Source organism: Chiloscyllium plagiosum, chromosome 19, assembly GCF_004010195.1.
Source record: "Chiloscyllium plagiosum isolate BGI_BamShark_2017 chromosome 19, ASM401019v2, whole genome shotgun sequence".
In the NCBI taxonomy this organism is placed as follows: Eukaryota; Metazoa; Chordata; class Chondrichthyes; order Orectolobiformes; family Hemiscylliidae; genus Chiloscyllium; species Chiloscyllium plagiosum.
Genome location: NC_057728.1, coordinates 12,539,853 through 12,566,346, shown reverse-complemented (window position 1 = coordinate 12,566,346; position 26,494 = coordinate 12,539,853). Strand labels below are relative to the sequence as shown.

The following is a 26,494-nucleotide window of genomic DNA, read 5'->3' as shown; positions in this document are numbered from 1 at the left end:
GACAGAGTTCTCCCCCTGTTCAAGACAACAGGATACAAGCAAATATCATAATTGTAACACAGCAGAGAGCAGCTTAATACAGGTATACATCAAATAAAAACAATTAATACTTTTTATTTTACCCATAGGTTAATATGATGAAATTAAATCATAATTAAATGGGAGGAAGTATTTTTATTTCAGTTGTTGGTTGAAATGTACATGGACATAATTCACTAGAAATGATAAATTATGTATGAATTATTAAATTAATAAACAAAAATCATACTGCATTTGTATAACATCCTCACTCCTTTATACAATCTGAGGTGTTAGTCCCTTTATTACGAATGGGTAGTGCCTTTACTAAATTACTATACAGTTCATCTGTTGGCATCATCAAGAATTAGGTCATCATTTGTATGACATGATCAGAGAACAGAGTTGAGAGTGTGGTGCTGAAATTGCACAGCCAAACAGGCAGCATCTGAGGAGAAGGAGAATCAATGTGATAGGTAGATGAAGTTGGGGTGAAGGTGATAGGTCAGAGAGGTGGGTGGAGCGGATAGGTGGGAAGAAAGATGGACAGGTAGGACAGCTCAAAAGGGCAGTGCCGAGTTGGAAGTTTGGAACTGGGATAAGGTGGGAAGTGGGGAGATGAGGAAACTGGTGAAATCCATATTAATCCCTAGTGGTTGGAGGATCCCAAGGTGGAAGATGAGGTGTTCTTCTTCCAGGCATCAGGTGGTAAGGGTTTGATGATGGAAGAGGTCCAGGACCTGCATGTCCTTGGCGGAGTGGGAGGGGAAGTTAAAGTTTTCAGCCACGGGTGGTGGGGTTGTTTCATGCATGTGTCCTGGAGATGTTCGCTGTAGCATTCTGCAAGCAGGTGTCCTGTCACCCCAGCATAAAGTACACCCCATCATGAGTAACAGATACAGTAAATGACATGTATGGAAGTACAGTAAATCGCTGATGGATTGGAAGGATCCTTTGGGGCCTTGGACAGAGGTGAGGGGGAGGTGTGGACGCAGGTTTTGCAATTTTTTGCAGAGGCAGGGTAAGGTTCCGGGGGGGGAGGTGGGTAGCTGGGTGGTGTGGACCTGACAAGAGAGTGGCTGTGGGAATGGTCTTTACAGAACATGGATAGGGGCAGGGAGAGAAATAAATCCCTGGTGGTGGGGTTTGTTTGTAGGTGGCAGAAATGGCGGAGGATAATGCGATGTACACAGAAGTTGGTGGGGTGGAAGGTGAGGACCAGGGGGATTCTGTCCTTGTTGCATTTGGAGGGGTGGGGTTCGAGGGCGGAGGTGCAGGAAGTAGATAAGATGCTCTGTAGGGCATCATCGACTATGTGGGAGGGGAAATAGCGGTCTTTGAAGAAGGAGGCCATCTGAGGTGTACTTTAGTGGAACTGGTCCTCCTGGAAGCAGATGGGGCAGAGGCGGGGTGGAATTGGGAATAAGGGATAACATTTTTACAGGAGGCAGGGTGGGAGGAGGTGTAGTCCAGGCAGCAGTAGGATTTGGGGGGTTTGTAGTAGATGTCCGTGTTGGGCTGGTTACCGTTAATGGAGATGGAGAGGTCCAGGAAGGGGAGGGAGGTGTCTGAGATGGTCCAGGTGAACTTGAGGTCAGGGTGGAATGTGTTGATCAAATTGATGAACTGTTCAACCTCCTCCTGGGAGCACGAGATGGCGCCAATACAGTCATCAATATAGCAGAGGAAAAGGTGGCGAATGGTGCCGGTGTAGCTGCGGAAGATGGACTGTTCCATATACCTGACGAAGAGACAGGCATAGTTGGGGCCCTTTGGTCTGGAAGAAGTTGGAGAATTCAAAGGAGAAATTATTGAGGGTAAGGACCAGTTCAGCCAAATGAATGAGAGTGTTAGTGGAAGGATATTAGTGGGGACAACGGGGAAGGACAAGGTGGAGAGCTTGGAGAGCCTTCATCACGGCAGATGGATATGTATAGGGACTGGATGTCCATGGTGAAGATGAGGCATTGGGAGCCGGGGAAATGAAAGTCATGGAGGAGGTAGAGAGTGCAGGTGGTGTCCTGAACAAGGTATGTGGAGATGAGTTTGGTGGGGCAGAAGTAGACCGAGACGAAAGGTTGGCCAGGGCAGTCAGGTTTGTGAATGTTGGGTAGGAGGAAGAACTGGGCGGTACATGGTTCTCAGACTATGAGGTTGGAGGCTGCGGATGGGAGATTCCCTGAAGTGATGAGATTGTGTATGGTCTGGGAGATAATTGGTGATAGGAGGTGGGGTCATGATCAAGGGGGCAGTAGAAGAAGGTGTCTGTGAGTTAGTGCCTGGCTTCAGCGATGTAGAGGTTATATGCCAAACTATCACTGCGCCCCCCCACTCCCCCCCGCAGTCTGCTGGTTTGATGGTGAGGTTGGGGTTGGGGTTGGAGCAGAGGGAGTGGAGAGCTGCACGTTGCAAGGGTGAGAGATTGGAGTGGGTGAGGGTGGTGGACAAGGGGATTAGAGAACAGAGGATTATAACAATATCACAATGGGAAAGACCACTGTCATCATAATTTAAAAGGGCACTTGTGTTTGAGAATATGTGTCACAATGAGTGTACGATTGCAGGGGAAGTTGTTTGCATTATTAATCATTTGTTGCAAGACTTTCCAGACAAGATATAATCACAAAATGTTTGCTGATTTCTCCATTACACAAAAAGGATTTGAGATCTTGACGCTCTTCAAAGCAGGCCCAACCCTCAAGTCACATACTCTCAACACAGATGCTGATTTAGTGATCATAATGCTTTCTCTTACAAATTTTGTTATTTCAGGCCAGGCCAGGCCAGGCCATATTTCCTAGTGTTCGATGAAAGTGAGTATTGCAGATGCTGGAGATTAGAGTCAAGATTAGAGAGGTGCTGGAAAAGCACAGCAGGTCAAGCAGCATCCAAGGAACAGAAAAATCGATGTTTTGGGCAAAAGCCCTTCATCAGGAATGCTGATATTTCCGAGTGTTGCTAAGCAAAAGAATGCACGGTTGCTAAACAGGAGGTTTTTGTATTCCTGGGATCAGGTCTCTTGTGACTTCAGACCTACATTTCCAACATGTTATGTTTCTGATTGATAAGAGGCATCTGAACAATGTAAACTCATTTTGAGTAACAAAATGACAAGTCATAAATGAAAAAACTTGACATTATAAAAAACATACACTCAATTAATACTATCATTTGTTAGTTCTTCAATTAGACACAAGCAAAAACAAGCAAGAAAATTAATCTAAATCAAACCTGGAGAGACAAAACAAAAGTAATTGTGGACTAGTGAAAGCCCAGTAGATTATGGGAATTGAGGCGGGTAAATAATTAAGGAATGTTGCACCAGTATCACTGGTCATTGCACCAAAATTATTACTCTTTGGAGCCAGTCATACAGGCCAAGGTACCTGTTGTGATGCAACACATTAGAAATATATATTATGGTGCCTGTGTGTGGTATTATGTGCAGGTGTTGCCCAATGGATCCATGATACTATACCCTTCACCTCATAGTCTAAAACGTAATGTCAACTTTCTCTTTGTTTGTAGAAGAATAAGACCAGCCAGACCGAGAGCACCCAGGGGAAACAGTTGCAGAGCCTGATGGACAGTTTCAGGACCAGGATGTCCAGCTGTTCTCTAGTTACTGAGACTCAGTTGGCAGATACTACAGAACCCTCTTCTATTTCAACTATCCCTCCACTAGGATGGTTGAACCTGACAGGCAGAAAAGGCAGCTGGGACTCAGAGACCAAGGTAGAAAAGAAATCCTCACGCTCAAGATGAAGACCCTAAATTGTGAAATATGATTTTAAATTTCAGATCAAAGGAAGAGAATATAGAACATTCTTTTTTGATGCTTTGTTACAGATTGACCTCCACAGATGAGTCGAGCCATGAATGTTGAGACCAAAACCATCCATATCATTGCACATGAGCCAGACCCCTGTGCTGGCATAAGCAAAGAGCCCAGATCCCATGCAGGTACCCTCTGAACGTCCATCAGTCAGATGGCAATTCGCATTTTGCACCAAGTACATAACACCTCTAGTATGATATAAGTGGGATGTTAAAGATGGGATTCTCTCAGTGGTCCTTCATCTCAAAAGTGTATAACCTGTGCCCACGTAGTCTGTATGTTCACACTTTATTCTCTATCATTTCCAGACTTCTGAATAGAAAACTAATATTTCCTTTTCCCTGGCAGGTGTAACTGCAGGGTGGTCTGGAGATCACAAAACGTCAAAGAGACCTTGGGGTGCAGGTTCATAGCTCTTGAAAGTGGAGTCGCAGGTAGATAGGATAGTGAAGAAGGCGTTTGGTATGCTTTCCTTTATTGGTCAGAATATTGAGTACAGGAGTTGGGAGGTCATGTTGCGGCTGTACAGGACATTGGTTAGGCCACTGTTGGAATATTGCGTGCAATTCTGGTCTCCTTCCTATCGGAAAGATGTTGTGAAACTTGAAAGGGTTCAGAAAAGATTTATAAGGATGTTGCCAGGGTTGGAGGATTTGAGCTATAGGGAGAGGCTGAACAGGCTGGGGTTGTTTTCCTTGGAGCGTCAGAGACTGAAGGTGACCTTATAGAGGTTTATAAAATTATGAGGGGCATGGATAGGATAAATAGGCAAAGTCTTTTCCCTGGGTCGGGGAGTCCAGAACTATAGAGCATAGGTTTAGGGTGAGAGGGGAAAGATATAAAAGAGACCAAAGGGGCAATGTTTTCACACATAGGGTGGTATGTGTATGGAATGAGCTGCCAGAGGAAGTGGTGGAGGCTGGTAAAATTGCAACATTTAAGAGGCATTTGGATGGATATATGAATAGAAAGGGGATATGGACCAAGTGCTGGCAGGTGGGACTAGATTGGGTTGGGATATCTGGTCGGCATGGACTGGTTGGACCGAAGGGTCTGTTTCCATGCTGTACATCTCTATGACTCTATGATCCCAAATTCTGAAATTTTGTTCATCCTTTGAAGATCAAGTGCAATTGTGACATTTACTTTTGCAGAATATCAATCAATATTTTCTGAACTAACTGGACTTTTACCGAAAAGGTTGTCCACTGTCTGCCAAACCACTCAATTACTAATAGCAGCATAGAATATAGATCCTCACCACAATTTCCCCTTCCAAATCCTCTTCTCACCCCAAACAATTCTACCAGAGCCATGTATTAAGACAATAATTATTCAAAACTTGTGCCTCTTACAGTCTCCGTAAGTTAGTAATTATGCCCCTCAGGGTATAAATACATCCTTTCTTCTCTCCCTTTCAGTGTTGACAGGCTCAGAGCCCTCAGCAATGTGTATGTGTGTTTGGGTCTGAGAGAGAAAGATCTGTCTTTATATATACTCACCAACTGGATGTAAGTTCAGATAAAACCAGTTTTGTTTTTCATAATCAATTAACTTAAGGATTTTTTTTTTCACAAATAGGACTCTTGGTTTGAACAGACATATCTGTTGATATCAAATAAATCAAACACCACCCCCTCCCAATCCAAGGGCCATTCTTCTGCAACTGGTGAATTACAGACAGAATTGAAAGTTTCTAAAACCACAAAGCAGAATGCATCAAACTAAATTCCACTACAAAACTGAAACTTACTTATTTGCAAAACTGCTGTTGGTGATGTCAAATATCGCCACGTACTCAAACGTTAGTGTGATCTGACTTTACTTGGCTAATGTTTTGCTCAGTAAATATTGTTGAAACTGAATGGCTTAAAAGAGGCCTCAACTGAATTTAGTTCCTGACCACCAACTCACCTTTGGCTCAATTTAATTTTGAAAATATTCAACTTGCCTGCATTTAATTCACTCTATGTTTTGAGATTATAAAATTGTAATATATCAATTATCATAATTAATTATTAATTAAAATATAGCATATTATTAATCACATCTTATTTTTACCCTCTGAATGATGGTTTAGCTGTTATAAATCATAACTCTGACCAAGAGCCTTGTTCTATAGCAGTTCTCATGGTAGTTTCTGGCTTGTGACCAACCAAAATGGAGAAGGTTTATTGGCTAAAGCACTGAACAAATACAGAAACTTCATTGGGAAGATACAGAGGTAAAAGTGAGGCATTGGAGGAAGTGCACAAATCTCCAACTACCTCAAATGAAAGCAAAATACTTTGAATGCTGGGAATCTAAATCTGACAACACTGGAGAACCCCAGGTCTCGCAGTATCTGAGGAGAAGAAACAGAGTTACCACTCTGAGTCCAAAAACTCTTCCCTTCTTCATCTCCCCAAGCCTTCAGGCACTATCAGCACCGTGTGTTTCAGAGCCTGCAAATCACTGGTTGGGCTTAGCAGCTCAGAATCTATCAGACTGGAGTACTGGAAGCAAGGCAACTTCGATCTCAAGTGACAACCTTAGGAGAAGGAGAGCATTGAAGGTTCATAACCTGTTCAAGACTTGAACACATAATCTAAGTTGAAAATCTGGTATAAATCTGAGGGAGTGTCACGTTGTCAGTGGTGTCATCCTTCAGATCAGATGTTAAATCAAGGGTCCATTTCCCTTTCCAGGTGGGTCAGGTTGGTATTTTAAACCTTGTCACCATAAAGAAGCTGCATATAAAGCTCCTGACAAGGTTTACTTCAGTCAGTATCACCCAAAGCATCCCAGGGCAAAGTTTTAATTTCAGATGGGCTGAAAATTGGTGACTCACTAACTGCTCGTTAGCACTTCCCACACATTTCCGTTTCCACTGAAGTCTGTAAAGTCTGCAGGCAGTAGAGAATGTTAAATTGTAGACTTCCCAAACTCAAGTCTTCTTCTCATCCTCACAATGATTTACATATCTGGATGGGCACACAATTATTGCCTTGTCATTCACATTCAACCTTTTGCTGTCATTGTAGACCTGGGGATTTTCAGATAACAGATCATGGAATGAGCCCCTTGCCTGTTTGCTAGCTGCGTTGCATTAATAATCACAGCAGACATAATTGGAACACTTGAAGAGATAGCACTTGTACGTCACTATATCTTGATGAGGAAATAATGGCTAATAACCCCCAGTTGCCCAGGTAGCCACAGAGCTACAATCGATGACTCCTCCAATGTCATTGGGAACTTTTGGTTCCTTATGTTTTAACTATTCAATGTAAAAAGCCATAAGTCACACCAAGCTTCTAGCCCAACAGGTTTATTTGAAATCACAAGCTTTCGGAGATGACTTCATCTGATGAAGGAGCAACGCTCCAAAAGCTTGTGATTTCAAATAATGCCGTTGGACTATAACCTGGTGTCATGTGACTTTTGTCCAACCCAGTCCAACACCAGCACCTCCACATCAGGGGTACCATCAATCTGAAAAGCAATGAAGGTATCGATGCTCACTGACTTATCAATCATCTGTAGGCCACATAGACTCATACTGCAACAGACTCCCGTTCATGTGAAGGTGATGAAGTCAAAAAAGACAAAAAATAAAAGTTACTGACTTGCACTGATAGTGCGATCCCCATGATAATGTTTACCATGCAGCATATGGTACAGCACAGGAATGGCACCAGACTGGTCTGAATCCACCAGAGCTAGTCCCTTTTGTCATTTTCAAATGAGTGTACCAAGGCCACAAAAGCTGTTTGGTGGCACAATTGTAGATGCTGGCATTTTAGACCAAGTGTCTGCAGATTTTCTAGGTGTGATTTCTTTCATCTTGTAGTTGCTTAACCTTAAAGTAATTACACATTTCAAAATTATATTGTACAATTAATTTTAATTTTACTTGTCTTGCAAGCTCATAGATGCCCTGTCAGTCAGAAACTTCCTCTGAAAATATATATTACCACCGCTCTCAGTATTAGCTTTCTGCTTTAACAGGTAAAATATATTTCAGTATTTCATCTTGGAAAATGATATTCCCTTAGTTTTTTTCACACTGGTACTGCCTTGTGTGTGAACATTTGTGTAGCGATAAGGATACTCTACTATATACATGGATGGAGGTTACATCCAGACCCTCACCTAACCACACCTATCTTTCTTGTTAACTACGCTGCTTATTTTGCACATCTATTTCTCACCACAGCTATATGGAGCTTAATCAGATCTCTGAAAATTTTACACTGACACAAGAAAAAGGTAAGAAAATGGCATCAAATGAATTGCTCTTGCACTACAGACATGATAGACTGAATGGCCTCATCATTGTGCTCTAAATATTCAATGATTCAATTCAGTCTTTTCACAATAGAATGCTCCTATAACTGGATGAGATGACTACCAACCTTCCTGAAGAATGAAGATCACTTTGTACTCAACATTTTACAATTTATATCGATGACTTGGATGAAGGGACTGAAGGTATAGCTGCTATTTTTTCTGATGACACAAAGACAAAGTTGTTAAGAGGACATAAGGAAGCTACAAGGAATAAGATAGGTTAGGTGAATGTGCAAAGATCTGGAAAATGGAGTATAGTACGGGAAAATTGAATTGTCCATTTGGCAGGCCAAACAAAAAATAAACTTATCATCGAAACGTTGAGAGCTCTGAGGTGCAGAGGGATCTAGGCGTCCTTGTTCATGAATCACAAAAGGCTAGTATGGAGGTACAAGTAATTAGGAAAGCTAATAGAATGTTACAATTTATTGTGAGGGAATTGACTACAAAAGTAGGGAGGTTATGTTCAGTTATGCTGAGCCCAAAGCTCCATTACTATGTACAGTATTGGGGTCCTTTATTTAAGGAAATATGGAAATACATTGGAAGCAGTTCATAGAAGGTCTAGTAGCCTAATACCTAGAATAGGTTGTTATTATAGGAAAGATTGGACAGGCTACACATGTATCCACATGAGTTTAGAAGAGTAGGAGTTAACTTGATTGAAATGTGTTGCTGGAAAAGCGCAGCAGGTCAGGCAGCATCCAAGGAGCAGGAGAATCGACGTTTTGGGTATAAGCCCTTTTGGAATGATTGAATGTATTTCTTGATTGAAATGTATAAGGAGAAACGTAACCATGAGGAATTTTGATCAGATAGATGCAGCGTTATATTGGACTCAAAACATTAACTCTGTTTCCCTCTCCACAAATACTGCAAGACGTGTTGAGTTTCTTCAGTATTTTGTTTTTATTTCAGATCTTGATCACCCATGGTATTTTGCTTTCATTTAAATCCACCTCTTATGTGGTTTCTTGAATATTATCAGAGATTTGATCATAGATTGGCCTATCCTTTACACTGAGTAACATTGGAATATTTACACTAGATACAGATAAAATTATATCTGATAGATCTCCTTGAGGACTTCTCTGCAGGAATTCTTCAGATAGTGTCCTAGGTCCAATGATCTTCAGCTACTTCTTCAATGACTTTCCATCCATCATAAGGTCAAAGTGGGGATGTTCGCTAATGATTGCACAATGTTCAGCACCTCAGATACTCAAGTAATCCATGTTCAAATGCAGCAAGATCTGGACAATATCCAGGCTTGGACAGACAAATGGCAAGTAACATTCAAATGCTGGGTTGTGACCATCACCTGTAAGAGACAATCTAACCACTGCTTATTGACATTCATTGGTGTTATCATCACTGAATCCCCCATTATCAACATCCTAGGGGTTACCATTGACCAGAAACTCAACTGAACTCACCACATGAATACAGTGGCTGCAGCAGCAGGTCTTAGGCTAGGAATACTGTGATGAGTAATTCACCTCCTGATGCCCCAAAACCTATCCATTATCTACAAGGTCAAAAAGTGTGGCACTGGAAAAGCACAGCCGGTCAGACTGCATCCAATGAACAGGGGAGTCAACGTTTCAAGCATAAGCTCTTCATTTACAACGTACAAGTTCAGGAGTCTAATGAAATACTTCCCACTTGCCTGGATGGGTGCAGCTCCAACAACAGTTGAAGCTTGACATCATACAGGACAAAGCAGCCTGCTTGATTGGCACTACGTCCACAAGCATCCACACCCTCCATCACCCAATCCTCATTAGCAGCAGTGTGTACTATTTACAAGATGCACTGCAGAAATTTACCCAAGGTCATCAGACAGCACCTTCCACAAACCCATGACCACTTCCAACTGGAAGGACAAGGGCAGCAGGTACATGGGAACACCACCAACTTCAAGTTCCCCTCCAAGCCACTCACCATCCTGACTTGGAAATGTATCGCCATTTCTTCACTGTCACAGTTCAAGAAGGTAACTCATCACCACTTTTTCAATGGCAACTAGGGACGGGCAATGAATGCTGACCAGCTAGCAATGCCCACCTCCTACAAATGCATAAGAAAATAGTTTGAACCATGCAAATTACAGAAAAATGTGATAGAATGGGTTGGGATGTCTGGTCGGCATGGACAGGTTGGACCGAAGGGTCTGTTTCCATGCTGTACATCTCTATGACTCTATAAATGTTTTAAATTATGCAAAGATGGGAAAGGTTAGATAATTTTTTCTAGTAATTGAGGATTCCAGATAAGTGATACAAATAAAAGACTTAGAATGGGATAATTATTCATTCATTCTTTACCCAGAGAGATGAGAAAATGTGGAGCTCTACTCCATGATTAGTCTTTGAGGTTGAAACTATGTCAAACATTCAACAATAGATGAGTTGCATGAAGGAATATCAAACAATGATGAGTCAGAATACAGGAAAGAGATAGAGGGCTTGGTCTCGTGGTGCAATGATAACAATCTCTCTCTCAATGTCAGCAAAATAAAATAACTGATCATTGACTTCAGGAAAAAAGGAGGAGGGCAGACCCTCATCTATATCAGAGCTGAGGCGGAGAGGGGTAAGAGTGTAAAATTCTTAGGAGCGGCAATAACCACCAATCTATCCTGGACCTCCCATGTCAATGTGACGGTCAAGAAGTCACAGCAATGCCTCTTCTACCTCAGATACATAGGAAATTTGGCACATCTATAAGGACCCTTACCAACTTTTACAGATTCACCATAGAAAGCAATCTATTGGTTGCATAACTGCCATAAGAAACTACAGAAAGTTGTGTGCACGGCCCAGATTGTCACATCCCATCCATGGACTCTGTTTATGCTTCTCGTTATCGTGGAAAGGCTGTCAACATTATCAGAGATCCCTCCCAACCCAGTAATGCTCTCTTACAACCTCTTCCATCAGGCAGAAATTATAGAAGTTTGAACACACGCACCAACAGGCTCAAAAACAGCTTCTGACCTGCTGTCATTAAGAATGTTGAATAGACTTGTCTAACTTCACATAATGTTGATCTTGCTAATAATGATCCTGTTTGGTGTACCTCCTTGTAGCTGTAACCTTGTATGCCTCACGTTACATAAGCACCCTATGATCTGTATGTCCTTGATTGTCAAGATCTGCCTGTACTGCTCGCAAAACAAAACTTTTCACTGCACTCAGGTACATGTGATTACAATAAATCACAGCAAATCAAAGGAAAAAGGATCTGGCATAACAGGATAGATAAATGTGACTAGGTTTATTTGCAGTCATAGAGATCGAATGCTGATATTCTGCAGTTATTCTCAGTCAGATTTTAAAGTAGAATGTATATAAGACCATAAGACATAGGAGCAGAAGTTAGGCCAATCAGCCCATCGAGTCTGCTCTGCCATTCAATCATGGCTGATAAAATCTCACCAGTGCTTTCCATCCTTTGATTCAAGATGGCTCCTGTACTCTTTACTATGCAGGTCTGTCATGGCATTCCCTGTAGCTTTTCTCCTGATTTTCATTTCAACTGTTTAAGTTCCCCTGTTATATTGTAAGTGAATTTTAGTCCTAAATTAGGGTGACTGGACTTTCAGACATCTGAACCAGAACACATTGAAAAGTCATGGTCCCGAAGCGAGGCTCCCTGATGATTGGTACGTAAAGCAAGCAATGACTGGCTGAAGCATTCGCAGAATCTTAAGCCAGAAGTGCCTAGTGGATGATCCATCTCGGCCTCCTCCAATGGACATCAGCATCACAGATGCCAGTCAATTCAATTTACTCCACGTGATATCAAGAGGCAGTTGGAGGCACTGGATACTGCAAGGTGTATTGGTCCTGGCAACATTCCAGCAATAGAACTGAAGACTTGTACTCCAAAACTTGCCAAACCAACCTATTCCAGTACAGCTACAATACTGGCATCTACCCAACAATGTGGAAGATTGCCCAGGTATGTCCAGTTCATAAAAAGCAGGACAAATCCAACCCAGCCAATTCCGCCCCATCTGTCTACTCTCAATCAACAGTAAAGTGGCGGAAGGTGTCATCAATCGTGCTACCAAGCAGCACCAATCAGCAATAACCTGTTCAGTGACGCCTAGTCTGGGTTTCACCAGGACTACTCAGCTCTTGACATCATTACAGCTTTAGTTCAACATGGACAAAAGGGCTGAGTTCTAGAGACGAGGTGAGGGTGACAGCCCTTGACGTTAAGATTGCATTTAACAAAGTGTGGCATCAGGGAGCTCAAGCAAAATCAGTGTTCATGGGAATCGGAGGCAAACCCTTCACTGGTTGGATTCATACCTGGTGTGGACATCCGAAGCATCAAATGGCAAGACACACCCACTGGGTACCCGCTCAGACTTTCATGTCTGGAATTGCTGCTGTCTAGGTTCAAGGGGCACAAGAGCCCTTGATTACTAGGCTGAGCCTGAGACTCTGTGTCAAGTACGATCTGTATTGCCTTCCATTTTAATGCAATACACAAATGCGGACTGAAAATGGGAAATGGTTGCAAACACACCTGAAGTGGACGGATGGAGTGTTTCTTTCTGTCTGAGTCTATGGGCTCTACTTATAAATGATGTCAGACCCTTCAAAGGACAATTGCATTAATCAGGCACTTGCACAGTACAAGTTGAATTCATCTGTAATCATAGCACCTTGCACATGAAATGTGCAAGGTGTCCAACTCTGTGGATACAAATCCTGGACCATATCATTGCAGATTAAAGACAGTGATCTCCGTGAAGCAGATGTAATCACAGGCAACATTAAACGTGGCACCTGCAGGCCACAATTCACAAAGAAATTACATCTTATTGGCTGCACAAGGTCACAAAACCAAGTTCCTGTCACCCTGAACTTCAAACATTTGCCAATAAGGTCTTGTATGCAATGCTGTTTTTTTGGAGTGATACAGGGACAGGGAGTCAGTAATCATACAGCATTTACAGTTTCCTACTTGTATTTATGAAGGGTGGCTTATGCTGCATTCATTAAAATAAGGTGTCTATTTTCAAAAGTTAGTGTAGAGGCATTCCATACCCTTTTGGATGGGATCTTTCATGTCCCACTCCATGGAGTTATATTAAACCATCAAAGGCTGGATGCCTTACAAGGATGGTCCAACATTGAATAACAAGATGTCAGGCTATTGGGGAATAAGTAGGACTCCCTTAGGCAATGTTCTAAAAGGACATGAGGGTAGTAATGGGTAACCTCAGCAGCTTGGCTCTTAAATATAGTTTTATTGCTATTATGCAGTTATATTTCTGATGAAGTGTCAGTCGTGCTGCCTATATGCCCGAAAGGCATTTGTATTTTGTCGCCCTCCTACCACGTGCCTAGTGAAAGGCAGCCCTTGACTGACAGCCAATGGTGCCTGGCTGGACTTTAAAAACAGCTCCAATGCCAGAAATCCCGGGAACCCTGACAGTGGCAACTACATCTGCCTGTGGCAAGAAGGGAGACTCAATGCATGGGTTGCCATAGGGGCATGATAACACATCCCTGCTGAAGGGCTAATCCCTGAAAAGTTGACTGTCCTGCTCCTCAGATGCTGCCTGACCTGCTCTGCTTTTTCACTCCACACTTTTCGACTCTGACCTCCAGCAGCTGCAATCCTTACTTTCTCATATGAGCATGGTACACTGATAATGGGGTAAGTTTCAGAAGATAATGTGAGTCATCTCATGAGGCAAACCCTCCAGTAAACTAGTTGAAGTTGACACTTAATCAATTTCTGATCAAATTCAGCCCATTGTTAGATCAGATAAGAACGTATCCATCTTCTTTGTGCACTCACGGCCATATGCTTGTATCAGTCATCCAGCCTAGGTTGTTGCAAACTGGTGTGTTCTTCCAAGAAGGACTCTGTCTACCTGGTGGTACTTATAGTCAATGGTCTGTTGTTCTGTGAAATCATTTTAAGCGTGCACCAGTGTCCTGAACCCATGGTACAACCCCTGAGCCCAAGCTTTCGTCCCTATCATAGGCACTAATTAAATTAATTGCATTCCCAAAGATGTTCCCTAGATTAATTCTATTTACAACATTTACTTTGCATGCTTTCATTATCGTGCCTACTTGTTTCCAAGTCCTTAACTCGAATCATCTGTTTCAATACGTAGATCAGGAAAATCCATGATCAGATACAAAAACACTTGAGGTAAAGGTAATGAATTTGAATTTCCGCTGCTGACCAGAAATTCAGTTGGCTGAAGAACTGTGTGATGATGTAACTACAGGAGAGCTTATGAAGTGGTTAAACATCTCCTGTTGCATTAATATAACTGGACACCATTGTTAGTTTCCTGAGGAAGGAATGAAGCTGCTCATAAACATATTATTGTTTCTCATGTAAAGAAACCTGTTCATTTGCAGTATTGATTTTGACTTCAAGGTTCTTTTGAGAAAACAAATTTCTTATTTGGTAAATAAATGAAAGCTCATTAGAGCTGCACAAAACCCATTCACTCTAGAGCAAGGCCTCAAACTGTTTTAACAGAAATCACCACGGCTACAGAAATACTTGGAAGTTAATTATTAACATCAGATACATAGAAATCCCACTGGTTACTAACTCAAAAACTAGAAACCCAATCTTACAAAGAAAATTGCTAAAAATAGGCGACATTTGCTAACACCAAAACATGCACTGACACAGCTACGTGCTGCTTGGAATCATGCATGTGCAGATTTCAAGGAGGCTGAAGATGGGTGAGGGGAGAGATGAGGGATTGTGAAGAGAGTGGGACTGCGAGGGACAGCGCAGGTTGGGGGTGGGAAGGATTAGGATGGAAGGGTGGTGATTGGGATGGCGATGAGGTTGAAGAATTTGGATGGACCTGGGAAGTGGGTGAGGGAAACTGTGATCTGGGTGGTCGGTTAGCTCAGCTGGTTAGAGCATGGTGCTAATAATGCCAAGGTCATGGGTTCAATCCCCACACTAACCACGTGAAGGGCCAGTCTAGTTAGCAGTGCTGTGCCAGGGTTGGCGATTGCTTTTAGGGTGGCACAATGATTAGCACTGCTGCCTCACAGCGCCAGAGACCCAGGTTCAATTCCCGCCTCAGGCGATTCTCTGTGTGGAGTTTGCACATTCTCCCCGTGTCTGCGTGGGTTTCCTCCGGGTGCTCTGGTTTCCTCCCACCATCCAAAAATGTGCAGGTTAGGTGAATTGGCCATGCTAAAATTGCCCATAATGTTAGGTGAATGGGTCTGGGTGGGTTGCGCTTTGGTGGGTCGATGTGGACTTGTTGGGCCGAAGGGCCTGTTTCCGCACTGTAAGTAATCTAATCTAATTAAATCGGGGATGGGGGGAGTGGGTGGGGAGAGAAGCTGTTTGGGGTGTGATTGCTGGTGTGGTAGGGTGGGGGGAGAGAACGGGAAGGGCGGGAGAGCACAGTGAATTAGGTGTAGACAACCTGATTGGGGGGGGGTTGGGGGATAGGCAAGGTGGGGTGACAAGGAGAGCCCAGCTGGGAGGGGGAACACAGAAGGGAGACAGAAGGAAAGAGGCCCTCCTGGTTCCTGGGCTCTCTTTGTTGACCCCCACCCCGGCTTCTGGGCCCACTCTCTCTTACCTTTTCACTCTGGGATTTCTCCACCATCCCTGTCCCATCTCCAGCATCCCCTATCCCCACCAAATTCAAAATCACATTTGCTTCCCTGCACATGCTCAGTAATGTATTTGCCAATAACCACACAAAAAGTCCATATGATGATATCAGTGCCTAGAACCATATGCTCCACAATGTGTGCACATGCATCGTTGCCCATACTCATCAGTGTCAGTAAACACTGCCTTAAAAATATATATTGATCACACTGTTTACAATCACAGTATCCACTATTATATTAACTATTCATCTAAAGTTAGATCCTTACAGCGAGTTTTGAGAAGGTTTGTAGCTCAGATTCTCTTTTGATTGAAGACTATCAGTGACTGATCTAAGACACTAATGACAATCCTGTCATAAATAGACTGTTGTTAAAAGTTGCCATTGCTGCATTATTTAGATACCACATGCAGTTTGCTAATGAAACCATCTACAGACTCTCTCGCTGTAGCAAGATCTCACCAGTGCCTTATTTGATCTTGAAGTAAAATATTTATCAAAGCTGTTATGAGGCTATCAAATGTAATGTTTCTCATTGATCTGCTCGCTATGTAACTTATGATCAGATGTTTTTTCCATGTAATGGAGGTACATTAAGTGTTCTACATTTAATTTTATTTTCTAACGCTGATTTTGCTGGAAATCTTAGGATTTAAGCTTTCTAAATCTGCCAATTTACTGTTCTATCAAATAGATCTTATATTGTGATTATTTTTCTGATAGAAAGTGCATTGATGTGTGGCTTTGCCTCGACTGACAGTGATTTGAGGTCGTTGGCCATTTTCTTGATTTCGAGGATGACTATTAGGATCTTGACCTCCTTGTGAAAGATTAATTTTGTTGTCTTGTTGTATTCTTTATTGATTAAAGGTGTTGTTGAAAATTTGTTAAAAGATTGTTGTTGTAGTACTAAATGGGGAGGCAATGGCCTAGTGGGATTATTGCTAGACTATTAATCTAACTAATAGTCTGGAACCTGGATTCAAATCCTGCCATGGTAGGTTGTGGAATTTAAATTCAACAAAAGGAATCTGGAATTAAGAGTCTAATGATGACCATCAATCCATTGTCAATTGTCAGGAAAAACCCATCTCGTTGACTAATGTCCTTTAGGAAAGGCAATCTGCCATTCTTACCTGGTCTGGGTAACATGTAACTCCAAACTCACAGCAATGTGGTTGACTCTTAACTGGCTTCTGGCCAGTTAGGGATGGGAAATAAATGTCAGCCTCGCCACATCATGTGACTGAATATAAACAAACTAAAGCTGAAAATGGTTGAAGTTTCTGCAGTTCTAAATGTTTCAATATAAGTTCAGTTTTTCTTTACCAATATAGCATCTTTGCAGAGATGAAAGAAAGTATTCCTTTTTTCAAGTTCACTGAAGGATTTCTGAAAGATCTGTGAGTCAAACTTCCTTAAAATGATTTCATTCAATAAGGTTTTCTGACTCTATTTAAGGAGATTATCATGATGTCACTCATGCTGAATTTTTCTGAATCCAAGGAATCTTCCCACTGAATTTAATACCATATGACAGATCCACTCTCTTTTTCATTATCCAATTTTCAATATTTTAATCAATAAGATCGATAAAACTTACGGAATAAAACTTTGAATTTGTAAAGTTGTAAGATCTCACTATCTTCACTGTTAGGGCTCTGGTACATCGAATTTCAATTTCAATCCTTGATTTTTCTTTCGAGAATTATCTTTTCCTACGGCTGTTAACTTTATCATGGAGTGAATAGTTCAGAACGTTAATTCATTGTTCTCCTCAGCCTAGTTTTTCTTGTAGAAATACAATCTTTTTGTCTCTTCCCTTAAAGGATTTGCCTGGCTTTGGTGTTCAGTAATTGGCCTCTTTTTGTGGGCACTGAACTTGTATTTCTCTCCTTAGCTACAAGTCTTTTTTTACTGTTCTCTCTACATTTAGGATCCCTACAATGTGGAAGCAGGCCATTCGGCCCATCAAGTCCTTGAAAAAAGGAATAGTTTTTAGATTAGATTACTTACAGTGTGGAAACAGGCCCTTCGGCCCAAGTCCACACCGACCCACCGAAGTGCACCCACCCAGACCCATTCCCCTACGTTTACACCTGCACCTAACACTACAGGCAATTTAGCATGGCCAATTCAACTAACCTGCACATCTTTAGACCATGGGAGCAAACCAGGGAACCCAGGTAGACACATGGAGAATGTGCAAACTCTGCACAGAAGGTCGCCCAAGGGTGGAATCGAAACAGGGTCCCTGGCACTGTGAAGCAGAAGTGCTAACTACTGAGCCCCTGTGCTGCTCCTTTTTAAAGGCTTTCTCCCCCTTTACTGACTGGGAAAGATAAATCTTTTGAGACTTACTGTGTTTTTGTAGATCATTTGGAGGATTTTTTTTTGTTCAGAATCCATACAGTAGGGAAGCAGGCCATTTGGCCCATCGGGTCCACACCAATCCTCTGAAGAGCATCCCGCCCAGACCCACTCCACTATCCTATTCCTGCATTTCCCATGGCTAACTCACCTAGCCTACACACCCCTTTCCTTCATAACAGCTGTTTGGCTCTCTGGACTTTCTAGCTGGGATCCATGATGACCTGCCACGTGAACTCAGAATTGGTTTGCCCAAAGAAGGCAGAGGGTAGCAGTGGTCCTACATGACATAACAGGATACTAAATGAAGCAGAACAGCATAGCAGACAAAATCATATCTCTCCCTGATGCAATATATTTTACAGTCAGTTCGAGCAGATGCCAGTGGTGCAGTGTCTCCTGCCCTGAAAATCCCTGACCCACCTGTTCCCTCAGTCACTACTGCAAATATCAGATTGGTTTCTGGAGAGAAAATCCGATGAAAGTGACTGACCCAGACATAGCTCCCAGCCATTCACTCAGATCCTGTGTGGAAAACCTGGAGGAAGTATTCACTGACACCTTTAACCTCTCCTTACTACAATCTGAAGCTCCCACCTGCTTCAGGAAGACCATCGTCCCAGTACCAAAGAAAACCATGCAACGTGCCTCAATGACTACAGCCTGGTGGCTCTCACCCCCATGACTTTAAAGTGCTTCGAGAGGTTAGTCATGCCCTAGCCTCCCAGCCTGCCTCGATCTGTTGCAATTTGCCTCCCAGAGCAAGAGGTCCACAGTAGACACTATTTCCCTAGCTGTACACTCATCCCTGGAACTAGAGAAAGTGAGGACTGCAGAAGCTGGAGATCAGAGTTGAGAGTGTGGTTCTGGAAAAGCACAGCAGGTCAGGCAGCATCCAAGGAGCAGGAGCCCTTCATCATCCCTGGGACATCTAGACAATAAGGCTCCTTACATCAGGCTTCTACTTATTAACTACAGCTCTGCCTGCAACACTATAATCCTAATGAAATCAATCTCAAAACTCTGAGACCTAGGTCTCAACTCTGTCCTCTGCAACTGGATCTTCAGCTTCCCTGCACACTCACAACTGTGTGGCCAAATTTCATGCAAAAGCCATCTATAAGTTCACCAACAACACGACTGTTGTAGGCTGGATATTAAACAACAATGAGTCAGAATACGGGAGGGAGATAGAGGGCTTGGTGTCATGGTGCAATGATAACGATTTCTCTCTCAATGTCAAAAAAACAAAATAACTGATCATTGATTTCAGGAAGAAAGGAGGAGAACACGCCCCTATCTACATCAACGGAGCTGAGGCAGAGAGGGTTGAGAACGTCAAATTCCGAGGAGTGATGATAACTAATTATCTGCCTTGGACCTCGCATGTAGATGTGACAGTCAAGAAGGCAGAAAAATGCCTCTTCTTCCTCAAGAGGCGTCGGAAATTCCGCATGTCCATAAAGACCCTCACCAATGTTTACAGATGCAACAAAGACAGCATTTAATCTGGATGCATAATGGCTTGGTACGGCAGCTGCTCTGCTCAGGACTGGGAGAAACTACAGAAAGTTGTGTGCACAGCCCAGACCATAATGGAAACCAATCTCTCATCCATGAACTCCATCTACACTTCTCATGATCACAGAAAAGCTGCCAACATCATCAAAGACTCTTCCCACCCTGGTAATACTCTCTTCCAACTTCTTTCATCAGTCAGAAAATGCAGAAACTTGAACGCATATACCAACAGGTTCAAGAACAGCTTCTACCCCACTGTTATTAGATTGCTGAATGGATCTGTCGAATTTCAAATCTAATGTTGATCTTCTTTTGAGCACCTCCTGTGCAATCGTAATCTTGTATGCCTTGCTCTGTCAAAACATCCTATGATCTGTATGTCCTTGTGTGTTATGATCTGCCTATACTGCTTGCAAAACAGAACTTTTCATTGTACTCAGGTACACGGGACAACAATAAATCAAGTCAAATGAAACCTTTGCCCTTTCCTTTGTCTGGCCAATTACTGTTTTCTCTCTCTAAGCTTGATCTCCACCTATCGTTTACTCTTTCTCCCACCCCCCACTCCAACCTCAGCATCTATACCAACCTTTTCCTAGCTACAATCAGTTCTGAAGAAGGGTCACTACACTGAAATATTAACTCTGCTTTCTCTCCACCAACACTGTCAGACCTACTAAGGTTTTCTACCAACTTCTGTGGATGTTATAGGTGTTATATTGACAAGGCTAGTGAATGAGCTACTGTTCAGGAAGGAGAGAATGGGAATTATGCCATACTTTTACGTCAACAAACTGTAACCAGTGGAAAATCGCAGGAATCACTGTGAGAGAGTCAGAGAGTCATGGAGATGTACAGCACGGAAACAGACCCTTCAGTCTAATTTGTCCGTGCTGACCAAATATCCCAACCCAATCTAGCCCTTCCAATTCATATATCTATCCAGATGACTTTTAAATGTTGCAATTGTACTGGCCTCCACCACTCCCTCTGACAGCTCATTCCATACACGTATCATCCTCTGTGTGAAAATGTTACCCCATAGGTCTCTTTCATACCTTTCCCCTCTCACCCGAAACCTATGCCCTCTATTTTGGATTCCCCCACGCCAGGGCAAAGACTTTGTCTATTTAGAGTCATAGAGTCATAGAGATGTACAGCATGGAAACAGACCTTTCGGTCCAACCCATCCATGCCAACCAGATATCCCAACCCAATCTAGTCCCACCTGCCAGCACCCGGCCCATATCCCTCCAACCCTTCTTATTCATATACCCATCCAAATGCCTCTTAAATGTTGCAATTGTATCAACCTCCACCACATCCTCTGGCAACTCATTCCATACATGTACCACCCTCTGCGTGAAAAAGTTGGCCCTGAGATCTCTTTTACATCTTTCCCCTCTCACCCTAAACCTATGCCCTCTAGTTCTGGGACACCCCGACCCCAGGGAAAATACTTTGTCTATTTATCCTATCCCTGCCCCTCATAATTTTGTAAATCTCTATAAGGTCACCCCTCAGCCTCCGACGCTCCAGGGAAAACAGCTCTAGCCTATTCAACCTCTCCCTATAACTCAAATCCTCCAACCCTGGCAACATCCTTGTAAATCTTTTCTGAACCCTTTCAAGTTTCACAACGTCTTTCCGATAGGAAGGAGACCCAGAATTGCATGCAATATTCCAACAGTGGCCTAACCAATGTCCTGTACAGCCACAACATGACCTCCCAACTCCTGTACTCAATATTCTGACCAATAAAGGAAAGCATACCAAATGCCACCTTCATTATCCTATCTACCTGTGACTCTACTTTCAAGGAGCTATGAACCTGCACTCCAAGGTCTCTTTGTTCAGCAGCACCTTACCATTAAATGTATAAGTCCTGCTAAGATTTGCTTTCCCAAAATGCAGCATCTAGCATTTATCTAAATTAAACTCCATCTGTAACTTCTCAGCCCATTGGCTCATCTGATCAAGATCCTGTTGTAATCCAAGGTAACCTTCTTCGCTCTCCACTACATCTCCAATTTTGGTGTCATCTGCAAACTTACTAACTAAAAATCTTATGCTGACATCCAAATCATTTATATAAATGACAAAACGTAGTGGCCCCAGCACTGATCCTTGTGATGTTTTCATGTATCTGCTGCTCCTATTCTTCTACATGGAAGTGACTGTGGGTTTGGAAGGTGCTAAGAATCATTGGTGAATTTTGATAGTACTCCAGCCTGAAAACAACCCTCTACTATCACCCTCTGTCTTCCACCTTTGAGCCAGTTCTGTATCCAAATGACTAGTTCTCCCTGTATTCCAGGAGATCTAAACTTGCTAACCAGTCTCCCATGGGGAACTTTGTCAAACGCCTTACTGAAGTCCATATAGATCACATCCAAAGCTCTGCCCTCATCAATCCTCTTTGTTACTTCTTCAAAAAACTCAATCAAGTTTGTGAGACAGGATTTCCCACACACAAAGCCATGTTGACTATTCCTTATCAGTCCTTGCCTTTCCAAATACATGTACATCCTGTCCCTCAGGATTCCCTCCAACAACTTGCCCACCACCAACCTCAGGCTCACTGGTCGATTGTTCCCTGGCTTGTCCTTACCACCTTTCTTAAACAGTGGCACCACATTAGCCAACCTCCAGTCTTCCAGCACCTCACCTGTGATTATTGATGATACAAATATCACAGCAAGAGGCCCAGTGATCACTTCCCCAGTTCGAGGGAACACCTGATCAGGTCCTGGGCATTATCCAATTTTATGCATTTCAGGACATCCAGCACTTCCTCCTCTGTAATATGGACATTTTGCAAGATCTCACCATCTATTTCCCTACATTCTGTATTTTCCATGTCCTTTTCCACAGTAAATACTGATGCAAATACTTGTTAGTATCTCCCCCATCTCCTGCAGCTCCACACAAAGGCCGCCCTCCTGATTTCTCTCTTAAGTATACTCCAAGTGCCTTTATACTCTGCGAAGGATTCACTCGATCTATCCTCTCTATACCTGACATATGCTTCCTTCTTTTTCTTAACCAGGACCTCAACTTCTTTAGTTATCCAGCATTCCCTATACCTACCAGCCTTTCCTTTCACCCTGACAGGAATATACTTTCTCTGGACTCTCACTACCTCATTTCTGAAGGCTTCCCATTTTCCAGCTGTCCCTTTACCTGCGAAAATTTGCCCCCAGTCAGCTTTTGAAAATTCTTGCCTAATACTGTCAAAATTGGCCTTTCTCCAATTTCGGAATTCAACTTTTAGATGTGGTCATTCCTTCCCCATCACTATTTTAAAATTAATAGAATTATGGTTGCTGGCCCCAAAGTGCTCCCCCACTGACACCTCAGTCATCTGCCCTGGCTTATTTCCCAAGAGTAGGTCAAGTTTTGCACCTTCTCTAGTAGGTACATCCACATACTGAATCAGAAGATTTTCTTGTACAGTCTTAACAAATGTCTCTCTATCTAAACCCTTCACACTATAGTAGTCCCAGTCTATGTTTGGAAAGTTAAAATCCCTTACCATAATCACCCTATTTTTCTTATAGGTAAATGAGATCTCCTTATAAATTTGTTTCTCAATTTCCCTATGACTATTAGGTGGTCTATAATACAATCTCTATAAGGTGATCATCCCTTACTTATTTCTCAGTTCAACCTAAATAACTTCCCTGGATGTAGTTCCGGGAATATCCTCCCTCAGCACAGCTGTAATGCTATCCCTTATCAAAAATGCCACTCCCCCTCCTTTCTTGCCTCCCTTTCTGTTCTTCCTGTAGCATTTGTATCCTGGAACATTAAGCTACCAGTCCTGTCCATCCCTGAGTCACATTTCTGTAATTGCTATGTTCCTAATCATGCCCTGAGTTCATCTGCCTTCCATGTTGGGCCTCTTGCATTGAAATAAATACAGTTTAATTTATCAGTCTTACCTTGTTCTCTGCTTTGTCCCTGCCTGACCTGACTGTTTGACTTGCCTTTGTTCTCAACTGTACCAGTCTCAGATTGATCTCTTTCCTCAGTATCTCCCTGGGTCCCACCCCGTACCTTACTAGTTTAAATCCTCACGAGCAGCCCAAGCAAATCTCCCTGCCAATATATTAATGCTCTTCCAATTTAGGAGCAATCCATCCTTGTACAGGTAATCTTTACCCCAAAAGAGATTCCAATGATCCAAAAATGTGAATCCTTCTCCCATACACCAGCTCCTCAGCCATGCATTCATCTGCTCTATCCTCCTATTCCTGCCCTCACTCGCTCGTAGCACAGGGCATAATCCAGGTATTACTACTCTCGAGCATCTCCTTTTTAAATTCCTGCCTAACTCTCTGTAATCTCCCTTCAAAATTTCAACCTTTTCCCTTCCTATGTTGTTGGTTCTAATGTGTACAATGGCCTCCTGCTGGCCCTTCTCCCCATTGAGAACATTCTGCACCCTCTCTGAGACATCCTTGATCCTGAAACCAGGGAAGCAACACACCAATCTGATTTTTCACTGCTGGCCACAGAAACGTCTGTCTGTACCTCGGACTAGAGAGTCCCCTAACACAATACTACACAGAGTCATACAGTTGTACAGCACTTTGGTCTAACTTGTCCATGCCAACCAAGATTCCCGAACTAAACTAGTCCCATTTGCCTGCGTTTGGCCCATATCCCTCTAAACCTCCTCTATTCACGTATCTGTCTAAACGTCTTTTAAATGTCGTACCTCTACCTGCATGAACGATTCCATCTGGTTGTTCATTTGACACACCAACCACCTTCAGTGTGAAAACATTTCCCTTCAGGTCCACTTTAAATCTTTCTCCTCTTACCTTAAAAATATGGCCCCGAGTCTTGAACCTCCTTACTCGAGGGAAAAGACCTTTGCTATTCATCTTATCTATGCCCCTCATGATTTTATAAATCTCTACAAGGTCAACCCTCAACGTCCTACACTCCAGGGAAAAAAAGTCACAACCTATTCAGCCTCTCCTTATAAACCAAACCCTCCAGTCCTGGTAACATCCCTGTAAGTCTTCTCTGCACCCTTTCCAGTTTAATAATAATATCCTTTAAGTCACAGGGTGACCAGAATTGTTCATAGTACTCCAAAAGTGGCCTCTTAGATTCTAGAAGACAAGGATGTCCCTTTCAGAGACTCACTCACAGAAAAATCGACGTTTCAGGCAGGAGCCCTTCATTCCTGATGAAGGGATCCTTCCGGAAACATTGATTTTCCTGCTCCTCGGATGCTGCCTGATCTGCTGTGCTTTTCCATCTCCACTCTAAAAATGGCACCTAGATGATCTTCCAGCCACAAAGCCATGTACCAGGACTGTCTATTTGAAACTCTGTAACAGATTCCACACTTGCATCAGCTCATCTGCAGTGGAAGGTCTGATCTATGCCTTTGTTACCTATAGAGTTGATTACTTTTCTTGGAAACACACTTCATAAAATTGTGGTCATCCATAACTCTGTTGGCCTGTCCTAACTCACATCAAGTGTCATTCATCCAGCACCCCTCTGCTTGTTCACTCACATTAGCTCACATAAAAGCAATGCCTCTGATTTTAAAATTTTCATGAGATCACTTTCCTTCACGGCCTTACTCCTTCCTATGCCTGTAATTGTATTCAAATATACGACCCTTCAATATTCACTTCACAAATTCTGGCCTGAACATCTTCATTGAAGTGTCATTGAAGCTCTAAGCTCTGGAATTCCCTCCTTGGATCTCAAGACTTCTCTTCATTTGTTTCCATCTTGAAGGCATTCCTTATCCTACCTCTTTGATCATGTATTTGTCCACCTGCCCTACTATCTAATGTAGCTTAGTCTCAAATTTTGTTTGACAATGCTGCTTTGAACACCTTGGGATGTTACACTATGTTAAACTTCCACTGTGTCAAGGCTCCATGTAAAAGAACAAGTTACTGTTGTTACTTGAGCAGACAGAAAGGTTATTTAATCTATGATAGCAATAATGCCCACAGTTAGAGAATTTTCCCCTGCTATTTCAGTTCCTGTTGGGCTACAGATTTTGCACGAATGCACAGCTTCATGTAGTCAGCAACTAGGTCACATTACATGGTAAGATAGTTATCTGAAAAAAAAACAGATTGCCCAACTGGTGATATGACACTGTCTCCCATTCGTTACTGCCATTGAAATAATTTAGTTTGTAGCTTTAGCAGTTCAATAAGCTTCAAATCACAGTTGGATGGGTTCTGAGTTCCCTAACCATGACTCAATGGTTTCAGGTCTGACTCTGAGTCAGTGGGTTAGCTTTCAAATCTAGATACTTGAGTCTATAACCTAGGTTGAATTTTAAGTGTTTTAGAATAGAGTGCTATATTGTCAGCAGCCTGTCAAGATATGATGTTGAGCCAAGGCCCTATTCAAAGAACAGCAGGGCTTTTTCAATCAAGTTTGTTACTGATATTGAACAAATTTCTTTCTAAGGAAAAAGGTTGAAGTAAACCAACTCCCTGAAAACAGGGTTACGGTACCATAGATCTCATTGCTGTATGGACGTTGCTTTACATTTTAACTTTAGAAATGAGATAACAAGAATCCAGAGAAAGTATATTCCTGTCAGGGTGAAAGGGAAGGCTGGTAGATATAGGGAATGCTGGATGACTAAAGAAATTGAGGGTTTGGTTAAGAAAAAGAAGGAAGCATATGTAAGGTATAGACAAGATAGATCGAGTGAATCCTTAGAAGAGTATAAAGAAAGTAGGAGTATACTTAAGAGGGAAATCAGGAGGGCAAAA

The 26,494-nt window shown here is 42.5% G+C and overlaps 1 protein-coding gene and 1 non-coding gene across 2 annotated transcripts in view; one reads left to right on the top strand and one right to left on the bottom strand.

Annotated features, from left to right (window-relative positions):
- Positions 1–2,917: 2,917 nt before the first annotated feature.
- Positions 2,918–26,494, bottom strand: part of si:dkey-42p14.3 (EF-hand calcium-binding domain-containing protein 10) — a 74,207-nt gene continuing 50,630 nt past the window's right edge. Inside the window, exon 5 of the transcript XR_006314446.1 lies at positions 2,918–3,093. The gene's annotated coding sequence lies outside the window, so the exon portion shown is untranslated. The remainder of the gene's footprint in view (positions 3,094–26,494) is intronic.
- Positions 15,091–15,164, top strand: trnai-aau. The gene has a single exon. It is a non-coding gene; the product is annotated as a tRNA-Ile (tRNA).